The 12062-nt window shown below is 39.9% G+C and overlaps 1 pseudogene; it reads right to left on the minus strand.

Moving 5' to 3' along the window:
- Window positions 1-2567: 2567 nt before the first annotated feature.
- The window catches only part of LOC142436427 (ninein-like protein), a 97689-nt pseudogene continuing 88194 nt past the window's right edge, over window positions 2568-12062 (minus strand).

Genomic DNA, 12062 nt, shown 5'->3' on the forward strand with positions numbered 1-12062 from the left:
CTGTCTCTTGTGATTGACTAATTTCACTCAGCATCATGTTCTCCCGAATAATCCATATTATTGTTTTGCATCACATCTTTTAAAACAGTTGTATTAGCATTTCACCCACGTCATACAATTCAATCAGATCAAGAAAAGTTGTCCAATTGTTACAATATTTAATTCAAAACATTTTTCTTCTTCCTTGTACTCATTGTAATTCATGTACTTATTTTTTTCTAACTGTGGCACAAATATACAGAAATATTTTCCAATTGCACAACTTCTAGTTGTATAATTCAGAGCGAGAAGAGGCTCAATAATATTCTTCATGTTGTACAACTATCATTGTTATCCTTTTTCAAACTATCGACCACAGTGACAGAAACTCAATGCTCCCAAAGCAACAGATCTTCCCCCTTCACCCATGGTAACTGTTGGTCAAGTTTGGTTTCTTTTTTTACAGTATTTTAAAAAATCATTTTATTAGGGGCTCATACAACTTAAAAAAAATTATTATTTTTTTTAAACAATTTATTAGGGGCTCATACAACTCTTATCACAATCCATACATATACATACATCAATTGTATAAAGCACATCCATACATTCTTTGCCCTAATCACTCTCAAAGCATTTGCTCTCCACTTAACCCCTCTGCATCAGGTCCTCCCAAGAGCAACCTCACTGGACACCCCTCCCCCCACAATGTCAGCCCTCCCTCTTCTCCCCTCAACAGGCATGCACCTATGTTCCCCCAAATTTGACCATTGCCTTTCTTCTTTCCTGTGCTGCCCCTCGCATCAGTAAGCCCCATTCCTCTGACAGGGCTGATTCCCTCTCTGGGAGACCTCACCCCAAATCCACATGGCTACCTCTCAGGGACCAGCATCAACCCCACCCCATCCATCTGATTCCAGCTCTCATGAGGTGACCTTCGGCCAAGTGACCTACATGATACTTACTTTGAGCAGATGATGTATGGCTCTTTAGCGGCCTGCCTGGTCCCCAGCCAGACGACTGGATGGCCTGCACACTTGAACTTGTGCCCGTTCTGCTGCATGTTCCTATTATCGTGGACTCACACAGTGTTTATCCTTCTGTGCTTGACTAGCTTCACTCAGCATAATATCTTCCAGATGCCTCTACAACTTGAGGTGTTTCATTGCTGTTTTTAGGGATGTATTCCATTGTATGTATGTACCAGAGTTTTTATCCACTCTTGTACTGATGGTAATGTAGGCTGTTTCCAGCTTCTTCCTGCCCACCCACCAGCTTTTTGCTATGAACTCTGCTGTGATGACCATAGGGGAGGGAAACATCTGTCCGTGATCTGCTTCTTATTTCTTTGGGGTACAAACCAGCAATGGTATTGCTGGATCATATGGTAGTTCAGTTGCCATCTGTTTTAGGTATCGCCATACTGCCTTCCAGAGTGCCTGTACATATTTACCAGTCCACCAGCAGGGGATAAGAGTTCCTATCTCACCACACACTCTCCAACATTTGTTGTTCTGTTTCTTTTGAAAAATCATTTTATTGGGGACTTGTACAACTTATTGTAATCCTTCCATTGTGTCAAGCACATTTGTTCATTTGTTGCCATCATCATTTTCAAAATATTTTCTTTCTACTTGAGCCCTTGGCATCAGCTCCTCATTCCTCCCCCTACCTCCGCCCTATCCTCCCTTTCACATTCTGGTTTTTTTTAATTGGGCTAGTTATGGGCATTAGGTGGGATCTTATGGTCATTTTGACTCGCATTTCCTGGGTGGCTAGTGACAGGGAGCATGTATCAGTATACCAGTATCAGACTGTTTTGACAACTGTGGCTGTATAAGTAGGTTTTGGGGTCAAGTAATGTGAGATCACCTGCTTTGTTCTTTTTCTTGGGGAGTTCTTTGCTTATCCTGGGTTTCTTCCCTTTTTATATGGAGTTAATAATCAGTGTTTCCATTTCTTTGAAGAATGATGTTAGAATTTGGATCGGCAATGCATTTTATTTGTAGATTGTTTTAGATAGTATCAACATTCTCACAATACTGAGTCTTCTGATCCACAAACACGGAATATGCTTCCATTTGTGTAGATCCCGGTTGGCTTCTTATAGTAATGCTCTATAGTTTTCTTCGTACAAGTCTTGGTTTTGGGTTAAGTTTATTCCCAGGTATTTCAGCTTTTGCAAAGGATACTGATTCCTTGGTATCTTTTTCTGTACCCCCATCCCTGGTATAGAAGAAGTCAATTGTTACTCTTGTATACTGCTACTCTACTAAACTCCTCTATGACTTCCAGCTAGTCTCTTGTGGACCCTTTAGGATTCTCAATATATAAAATCATATTATTTGCAAACAGTGAAGTTTCACTTCTTATAATGAGATTCTTGAGGCTCTTGCTATCTATATTTTCAACTTGTCTTTTCAGAAAGGTTGTAGGAATTTACTCTCTTTTTAAGATTTAATTCCTTTATGCTACTCTTCTAAATAAAGCAGATTTATAAAAAACTATGATATTCCATGTTCTTTTCCCCCAGGCTTCCTGGCTATGTGTGGGGCAGTGTATGTCTCCATATCTTTAAGTTGTTGCTCTCATATTCCCACTCTGCACTGCCCACTCACCTGCTCTTTCACCTGGTGACCAGCCCGATCCATCTTCAGTGTCAGCAACTGAACGGGTACTTGATTTTTCTCATTTTGAGCCTTGTGGACAAAGGCCTCCTCACCCAGGTGAAGGATCCTATGGTTGAGCTGAGATAACTGATCCTTGTATTTCTGACTCTAGAGCAAAAAAGGGTAAAACAATGATTGAAAACAAAAACGAAGCCCCAGCAGATCCTTTCAGTGGTTAATGAGGGGTAATTTTGTCTCACTGTGGGACGTGGCAACATCTGGAGGCATTTTTCATGGTCATAATTGGGGTAGGTAGGGGTGGCTACTGACATGTAGAAATGCTACTAAATATCCTACAGTGTATAGGACAGCCCCTATACAGACTTATCCAGTCTCACACAGCAATGATGCTGAAGTTGAGAACTCTGCTTTATTCCTGAGAAGAAGTGAGAATACATCTAGACCATTAAGAACATTCAAACCACTGTTCTGAAGGCCTCCCACTTTTATCTAAGTTATTTAAAACATCGTGTTAAGGGGGAGGGGAAGAAGCAACTTAAAGCATATGAATCTCTTCAAAAGGACCTCTGACCTGTCCCTGATATCCAAATCTATCTGGCAGTAAGTTGTTGATATTCTCAGTACCACTGGGCCAGGAAATTAGAGTGTCTGACAGATGTCCTCTTGGTGTATACACAAATGGCCATGTGTTCCAACAGTTGCTAGAAAATTTCTCAGTTTTTCACCATAGAGATTTCAGTTACTGTCAACCACTGGTCAGGAGCATCATTCAATAAATTACAATTTAAAAGAATCAAATTACATTTTTGTTGGATTGCCTTTCTTTTTTTCTCACAACAATTAGTTTTCAGGGGAGAGATCAACCACAGTTCCAAGGTATTCCCACATTAGTGTGAATACCTATGGTTCAGCAATGAGCAGAATCATATCATTTTTATCTTGTAGGTTTAATACGCACACACAAGGGTAAGTATAAAAGCATTGTATAATAGAAACTTGTTAAAAATGATTATGGAAACATATGTATGAATGTGCTTGACACAATGAATGTATGTATGGAATGTGATAAGTTGTATGAGCCCCCAATAAAATGATTAAAAAAAGAAACCTTAATTAAACAAAACTATCAAAATATGAAGCTACTGTTTCATGTCATATCTTTATCTATGCCTATATGCTTCTGAAGTGTTTTCATCTTTCTATTCATTTCCCAAAGAATTCTCACTCTTCAATTTATGTCATGTCAAATGGGAGTTTTGTCATGTTCAAGGGATGCAAATCATGTTCGTTTTAAATGTCCTCTGAGCTTGGGAACACAGAGCAGTGTGGAAGGCAGATAAGGCTGCGTCAGGTGGATGGGTCGTTCCCAATGAGGAGCTCGTCAGACAGTCCTTGCTACCCTCCAGGAGGAGCAGGTATGGCGCCGTAACAGAACACACGCCGTGGTACATTTTCCTGTCCTTCTTCCTCCTCCCCAGCGCAGCTTTCCATTCTCTTCAGATGTCTTCCTGAGAAGTCTCTGTGATCATCCTTGAGAAAATATAAAGAGGATTCCTTTGAAACCCAGAAAGAGAGTCTCCAAAGCCTTCTGAGGTGACTTGCCTTGAATTCATCTTTGAGGTCTTCCCGACCTTCATTAAAACGCTAAAAAGTATTGTGTTATGTGGAGCAGCAGCATTCCTGTAAACTTGTGGGAAAACTTAATTAATTTGGGAATATTCACTTGAGTTTTGTTAAAAATGTGATAGCCCTGATGTAAATGAAAATTGATTTTTTAAAATTTATGTTTTTCCCAGATCATTTTATTAGGGCATAATCCAGACATCATACCAATAGCTCTATCAGATCAAGCAGCGTTGTGCAATTACTGCATATAATCAATTTCTTCCTTTTCATACTACGTGATATCAGCTCCCCATTACCTCTTTCCTCCCCATCAATACACCCCAAGAACTCTTACTCCAGTTATTACCTCTACAGATTCACCCAATCTGGGTTTGATAAACCCCCAAACACAGAAAGATACATAACAGAGAATCAAGAAAGGTACCAAAATAACAAAATACAGCAGAGATAAGACCTAATCTAGAAAACAACAGCAAAACCCAGAAAATATTAAAAACTAGATAAAAGTCAAAGTGTATCTAAAGGGAGCTCAAATAACAAGATTTTAACCATTCAAGCCCTATTTATCATTTTAATTTACTATAATCGTCTTTCCAATACCAGCTGCCTGATAACCAGGTTATTCCTATCCCTCAGTGATAGTCAGAGGGGGGTCACTGGAGGCTTATTCCCTGTGGAGAACCTGAACATGTATTTTGGGCTCCCACTGTCAGCCATAGCTTTGTGAACACCAGAATTTCACAAATTTCAGCTCTGACAGCACTCCCTTCTTCAGATCTGGTTTATATAATTGATAATCCTTGGATCATCGATGATCGTGTGCTTCTTCCACGTGAGTTTACTGACATCTCACTTAGATGGGTGCTTATTTGAAACAAGCTCCAATTATTTCCAACAGGGTTTTGTGGAGACCTTGGGTTTTTCTCTATATATAAAATCATACCATCTGCAAATAACTAGAGCTTAATTTCTCTTTGCCCAATTGCACTCCCTTAATCTCTTGTTGCCTTTTGATTCTGGCTAGGATCTAGCACAATGCTGAATAAAAGTGGGGATAATGGGCATCTTTGTCTGGTTCCCATTTTCAATTGCAATGATTTCAGCTTTTCTCCATCCAGTATGATACTGGCTGTTGGATATTAAGACATGGACTTTAGTATATTGAAGAATTTCCTTATATTTAATTATTGTTTTTATTAGGAATGGGTGTTGGATATTGTCAAATGCTTTTACTACATCCATCAATATGATCATCTGGTTCTTCTATATTTTGTTTATATGGTGGTATGAATCCCATTTGGGCATGAAGTATTATTATTATTTTGATATGTTGTTGAATTCTACTGGCCAGGATTTTGTTGAGAATCTATGTTCATGAGAGATATTGGCTTGTAGTTTTCTATTTGTGTGAGGTCTTCCTTTCATTGTCATTGGTTTAGTAATTTTTTCCCCATCTTTTGACTCTCAGTCTGTTTTTGTCTGTGAGTTTGAGGTGTGTTTCTTGAAGGCAGCAGATTGATGGATCTTGTTTCCTAATCCAGTCTGCTACTCTTTTGACTGGGGTATTTAGCCCATTGATTTTCATTGGTATTAATTCCAAATGCAGGTGAGTTACTATCATATTGTATTATCTGTGTTTGGGAGGGAGGAATCTATTCATGTCCTTGTTTCCCGTCTAGATCTACTGTTTTGGGTGTTGTTTTAGTGTGTTGACTTCTGGATAGTAGCACGGACTGTGGCGATCTCATAATGTTTTTGTGCTGTTGATTTTCTGACCATAGAGATATGGTTAGTGTTTTCGGCAATGCTGGTTTTGTTTTTATGAATTCTCTAACTATTTCCTTGTTTGGGAATACCTTTATTTCTTCTTTATATGTGATATATCGCTTTGCTGGATACAGGATTTTGGTTGGCAGGTTTTTACTTTGAAAGTTTGATCTATGTTGCTCCATTTTCTTATTTCCTGCATATTTTCTGCTGAGAGCTCTGAGCTTATTCCAATCTGATTACCTCTGAAGGTGACTTTTTCCCTCTCTAGCTGCTCTCAAGATTCTCTCCTTTTCCTTGAAGTTGAATATTTTGACTATCATATGTCCTGATGCCCTCCTATACATGTCCCCTACCCCCACCCCCCGGGTCTAACCTCCTTGGAGTTCTCTCTGTCTCCTGAATGGTTATTATATCCTCCTTTATAGTACTGGGGAAAATTTCCTCCACAAATTCTCTTACTAATTTATATGTAGATTTGTTTGTTTCTTCCTGTTCCAGTATTCCAAACAAGACATTCATTACTTCTGTTCATGGTTTCTCACATCATCCTCAGGTTTACTTCAGATTATTTTACTTTTTTGTTTGTTTCTCTCATTTGCTGAAGTCTGCATGGTTGTCTTCAAGTTCATAGATTCAATTTTCATTTTCTTCCATTCTATTGTTCAGTTCTTTTTTGGGGGTAATTATTTTATTGGGGGTTCATACTACTTTTATCACAATCCATTCATACATCCATTGTGTCAGCACATTTGTACATTTGTTGCCCTCATCATTCTCAAAACATTGCTTTCTACTTGAGTCCTTGGTATGAGCTCATTTTTTACCCTCCCTCCCTGCCCCCCTTTCTCATGAACACTTAATAATTTATAAATTATTATTAGTCATGTCTTACACTGTTCAACGTCTCTCTTCACCCACTTTTCAGTTGTACATCCCCCAGGGAGGGGGTTATATGTAGATCATTGTAATTGGTTCTCTCTTTCTACCCCCACCTTCCCTCCACCCTCCCAGTATTGCCACTCCCACCACTGGTCCTGAAGGGTTCATCTATCCTGGATTCCCTGTGTTTTCAGTTCCTATCTGTACCAGTGTACATCCTCCGGTCTAGCCAGATTTGTAAGATAGAATTGGGATCATGATAGTGGTGGGGAAGAAACATTTAAGAAATAGAGGAAAGTTGTATGTTCATCATTGCTACACTGCACCCTGACTGGCCCATCTCCTCCCCGTGACCCTTCTGTAAGGGGGTGTCCAATTGCCTACAGATGGGCTTTGGGTCCCCAATCTGCACTCCCCTCATTCACAATGATATTATTTTTTGTTCTTTGATGCCTGATACCTGATCCCTTTGACACTTCATGATCACACAGGCTGGTGTGCTTCTTCCATGTGGGCTTTGGTTGGCCTAGAAGGCCACTTGTTTACCTTCAAACCTTTAAGACTCTAGATGCTATATCTTTTGATAGCCGACACCATTGACTTTCTTCACCACATTTGCCTTCAGTGATTGTGTCTGGAAGGTGAGCATCATGGAATGCCAGTTTAATAGAACAAGTGTTCTTACATTGAGAGAGTACTTGAGTAGGGGCCAAATGTCCATCTGCTACTTTAATACTAAACCTATAAATATATGCATAGTTCTATTTCTCCATCATCATATATAAATATATTTACATATGTACATGCCTATATTTAGAGCTCTATAAATGCTATGTGCCTTGCAGTTCTTTCCTCTATTTCCTTTTACTTTGCTCTTGTTCATGTTCAGCCTTCATTAGGGTTTCAGTAATTCCTCTCGGTTACATTACCCATGATCAAGCCCTACCAGGCCTCTTACACGCTCCTCACCACTGATTTTGGATCACTTGTTGTTCTCTTGTCCCTTGGTTTGTTAACCACTTCTTTTCCCGAACCTTCCCCTCTCTCATGTCCCCCTGGAACTGTCAGTCCCATTGTTTTCTCCTCCAGATTGTTTATCCCACCTATTTTATCTAGATAGACCTGCAGAGATAATAATATACACAAAAACAAGACAGAACAAAACAAAGCAACAAAAGAAAACAAAACAACACCACCAAAAAACAAATGACAAAAAAAAAAAGAAAAGCCTGTCAATAGTTCAAGGTCTGTTTGTTGACATTTGCGAGTGTTTGCTGATTGAGCCTGATGGGGTGCCATGCTCTGAACCCAAAGTCTATTTTTGATAATGCCTCGGGACTTCCTTGCTCTGCTCCCCTTGCTGTTCTGTTGCATGCCCTTCATGTTTTGCCTCAGTGTGGTGGGGTCAGATCGGTCTAATTCCCACACTGTGTCTCCAGTGTTGTCCCCTATAGGGCTATGGGTCAGTGGGGGATGTCCTGTCTCATAGTGGGACCAGCCATATGGTCCTCTCTGTGCATTGGCTGTTCTTAGTGGGGATATTGTCCTTAAGGCTTGGTGGGCCAGGATGTGCTCCAGTCTCTCTTCCTCCCCCTTCATTTGCTTCGATTTGCTCTGATCAGACATGTCCCTCTCTCGGAGCTGTAGCTTCAATGCTATCCTCTGAAGTACTTTCTTCTGGGGGCAAGGGCTGCTGTCCATGTAGTTGGGATTGGGGCCAACCCCTCAGACCTCTCTACTGGTTCCTTGCTTCATGCCAGTATGTTGCATTCACATCTTGGAGCATGGGGTAGAAGTCTGGTCCTTCTTTCCCGGCGACGATATGAACAAGACCCTCCCTTTGGATGGGTTAGTTCCCTGTTCCCCAGCTACCCATTTATTTCATTTTCTCCCCCCCCCAACCTTTTTAATTGTCTAACATATGTATCCCTGGATTTGGTCTGGCCCCTGCCATACTACCTGGACCTCACCCCAGGAATGTTTGTATACAGTAGCTTTTTCCTTATGTCCCTTTTGCATTTTTTTTAAGTTTACCTCAGCGGACTCATGTTGTATTTGTGTTTTGTGCTTGGCTTACTTTGTTTAGCATCATTTTCTCCAGTTTTTCCCATGTGGCAAGGTGCTTCATGCATTCATCACTGCTTTTTAGTGATGTGTAGTACTCCAGTGTATGTATGTACCATAGTTTTTATTTAAATCATTTTATTAGAGGCTCATACAACTCTTAGCACAATCCATACATACATCAATTATGTAAAGCACATCTGTACCATAGGTTTTTAATCCATTCATCTGTTGATGGAAATTTGGGTTGTTTCCAACTCCTTGCAATTGTAAACTGTGCTGCGATGAACACCGGTATTGCTCATACAATGTTTTTTAATTCTGTTATCTCATTGTTTTGTTTCTCGGTTTCTTTGGGGTGTGAGGTTTTTAGTATCACACTTTCTTCCTTTTTTCAGAATTGATCCCCAAATCTCTTGTATGGTCACAAACATCATTCACCTGTATTCTCTTTCTGGTAATTTAAGGTCTTCACTTTCTGTGTATTCCAATGAAGTTGCGTAATCTTCAGTTGTTGACTTTTGTTTATCTTGATTTTTTGTGGTTACTACTGCTGACTGTTGTTTGCATGGCATAGTGATCCAACTGTAGATGGTATGTAAGGTTCTGGATTGTGTGTGAGTAGGTGGAGGAGGGAGGGACAGGACTTGCTCTTTGGGTTAGTGGAGAAAGTTCAGATAGGGGCTGGAAATTGTATTCTGTTGAGATGAGGGAGAAATGATAGAGCTGACTGGGTAGAAGGAATAGGAGATAGGAATACATGAGTAGGATTTAGGTGACAGAAATAATCATGTGGTGTTCTGGTTATAGTGGTTTTCTGATAAATTAAAAAAGGGGATTTTAAGGGGTCTGCTAGTACTTGTTAGTTTATGTGAAAGTGTGTCTCACTGTTAAGATTCTGGCTGAGACTGGCTGAATTCCCAAGGAGGTTCTAACTGGTGGCAGTTTCTAACATTTTATATTTTCTTTTGGCTGAGGTTTTTCTCTGTTTTGCTTTGTCATTGTTTGTGCTTTGTGTGATTTTCTGTGTATGAAATCCAGGCTATGTAAATCTCTAGAGACAGTAACTGGAGTGATAGTTGGCTAGGGGCATGGCAGGGAGGATGCGGGAAGTGGGAAGCTAACAATGAGTGGAAGAAGGAAGAGTTCTGACATTGATGGTGCTGATGACTGCACAACTCTTACTCTTGTACTTCTGCCAAAGAAGCCTCATCTCAATCTAATTATTATCAATGACTAGACAAACCCAAACTTCAAGACACGGAACAAAACAATTGCATGTAATATTCAAAAGTGCCATGGTCTCCAAAATAAAGAATAGACCGAGAGAAAGAGACAAGAAGACATGATATAAATGCCACATGTGATTCTAAGAATTATCAGGATGGCTGGCAGCACCAAAATGGGGTGTCCCTGACGGCAGTAATGTATCCACACGAACTTTCTGATTTTTGACAAGGGAGGTAGTTACTGCATTCTGAAATCGTTGAGGAACAAAGTCCTCTATAATATTCGAAAATAGTTTTTAAAGAAAGAAAGAAAGAGAGAAAGAAAAGTTCATTAGCTTCACATCAGGTGGTAATACTAAACCTGACTGTTGATCATTTCCATTTCAAGGCAGGCCTGATATTTCTCTTTCTTTAAAATATCAATTTCTTTCCTGTTGAAAAAGCAAAATTAACAATATCATTGCCAATTAATGTGTTTTCTTCTTCTAGTAACAGTCCACCATGGCTTGGACAAAAAGGCCCACCCCTACCTCCCCTCATATTCTACGGCCCAGATCCCTCTACACTACTGCTACTGCTATGATTGATAATAGTGGTGATGGTTCAATCTTGATCCCAAGCTCCTAAAGCCAGAAGAATTTAGGAAAGTTTACCCTTAGGACTTCAAACCGATTCATTCCAGTTCCAACCCCTGTTGATAATTTGAATTTTTGACCTAAATATACTGAATCACAATCAATATTTTAGCAAAGTTCTCAGGCGATTCTTTAATTTTTAAAAAAGTTCTATTGATACATAATTCACAAATATACAATTCAATAGTTCAATCATATCAAGATTGTATAATCATCACCACAATCAGTTTTGGAACATTTTCTTCATTCTTGTACTCGTCGTTATTAGCTTCCCATTTCCTTCTAACCAACTGTGTGAAACTCCCAAAGAACCATTAATCCAGTTAGGGTCTGTATAGATGCACCTATTCTGGACTTCATCTATAGGAAAACATACTTTAAAAACAACAGAAACAACTAACAATAACAAAGTAAAACAGACAAGAACATTTAGAAAAGAAAGCAGAAAGTATTAAAAACTGGAACAAATTAAAAATGGAACTTAAGAGAGATCAAAAGACAAGGTGCCAAATTTCAAACTAACTGCATCTCCAATAATCCCCTTTCCAATGCATTTTACATGAGAACAAGGCTGGTCCCATCCTTGGTCTAGGGTCAGATGGGATTCGTCAGGTGACTCTTTTTGAGGCGGAAATGAAAATTTTCATCAGGGAGGGTGAAACCAAAGCCAGGTGTCACCTTGGTTTGTGCTGGTAACTGCCAAGGTCAATGGTATAGCCTCCCACACCCCTTAACGATTCAGTCTTAGAAACCCTCTACAGACTCAATGAGAGTGGGTTTAGTTTTCGCTTGCAAGATTTTGCCAGATTGTACAAAAGGAGCATTCTCCGTGGCAATCCTTAGTCAAGCAAATTACTACGGATTTAGCAAAGTATGGAACTAGCCACCCAGCAACACAAACACAAACCATCTTACCCTCACTGCGATCTGCTGGGAATGGAGTCTGGTAGTAAACTTAGGAGAAAATGGTTTCAAGGGAAGACCTCCTGGATTTCAGAACTGTAATGATGCAAATCCCCGCTGGTCCCTTCCCCTGCCATCCATATTCTGACCGTCATGGCTACTCCATCAACTATGCTCCATGCTCGCAGCAGGTCAGAGTTGACTTTATCTTGAACTTCTTATTTGGAAGAAAAATCAAAAGGCAGACTGCCCTTGGATATGGCTACAGCAGTGAAAACTCACTGACCAGTGTTAGCACTCCACTCCCTGTCCCTTGTTCCTGCCTCAGTGTCCTAGGGCCCAGACCT

Source organism: Tenrec ecaudatus, unplaced genomic scaffold (assembly GCF_050624435.1).
Source record: "Tenrec ecaudatus isolate mTenEca1 unplaced genomic scaffold, mTenEca1.hap1 Scaffold_266, whole genome shotgun sequence".
Taxonomy (NCBI): Eukaryota; Metazoa; Chordata; class Mammalia; order Afrosoricida; family Tenrecidae; genus Tenrec; species Tenrec ecaudatus.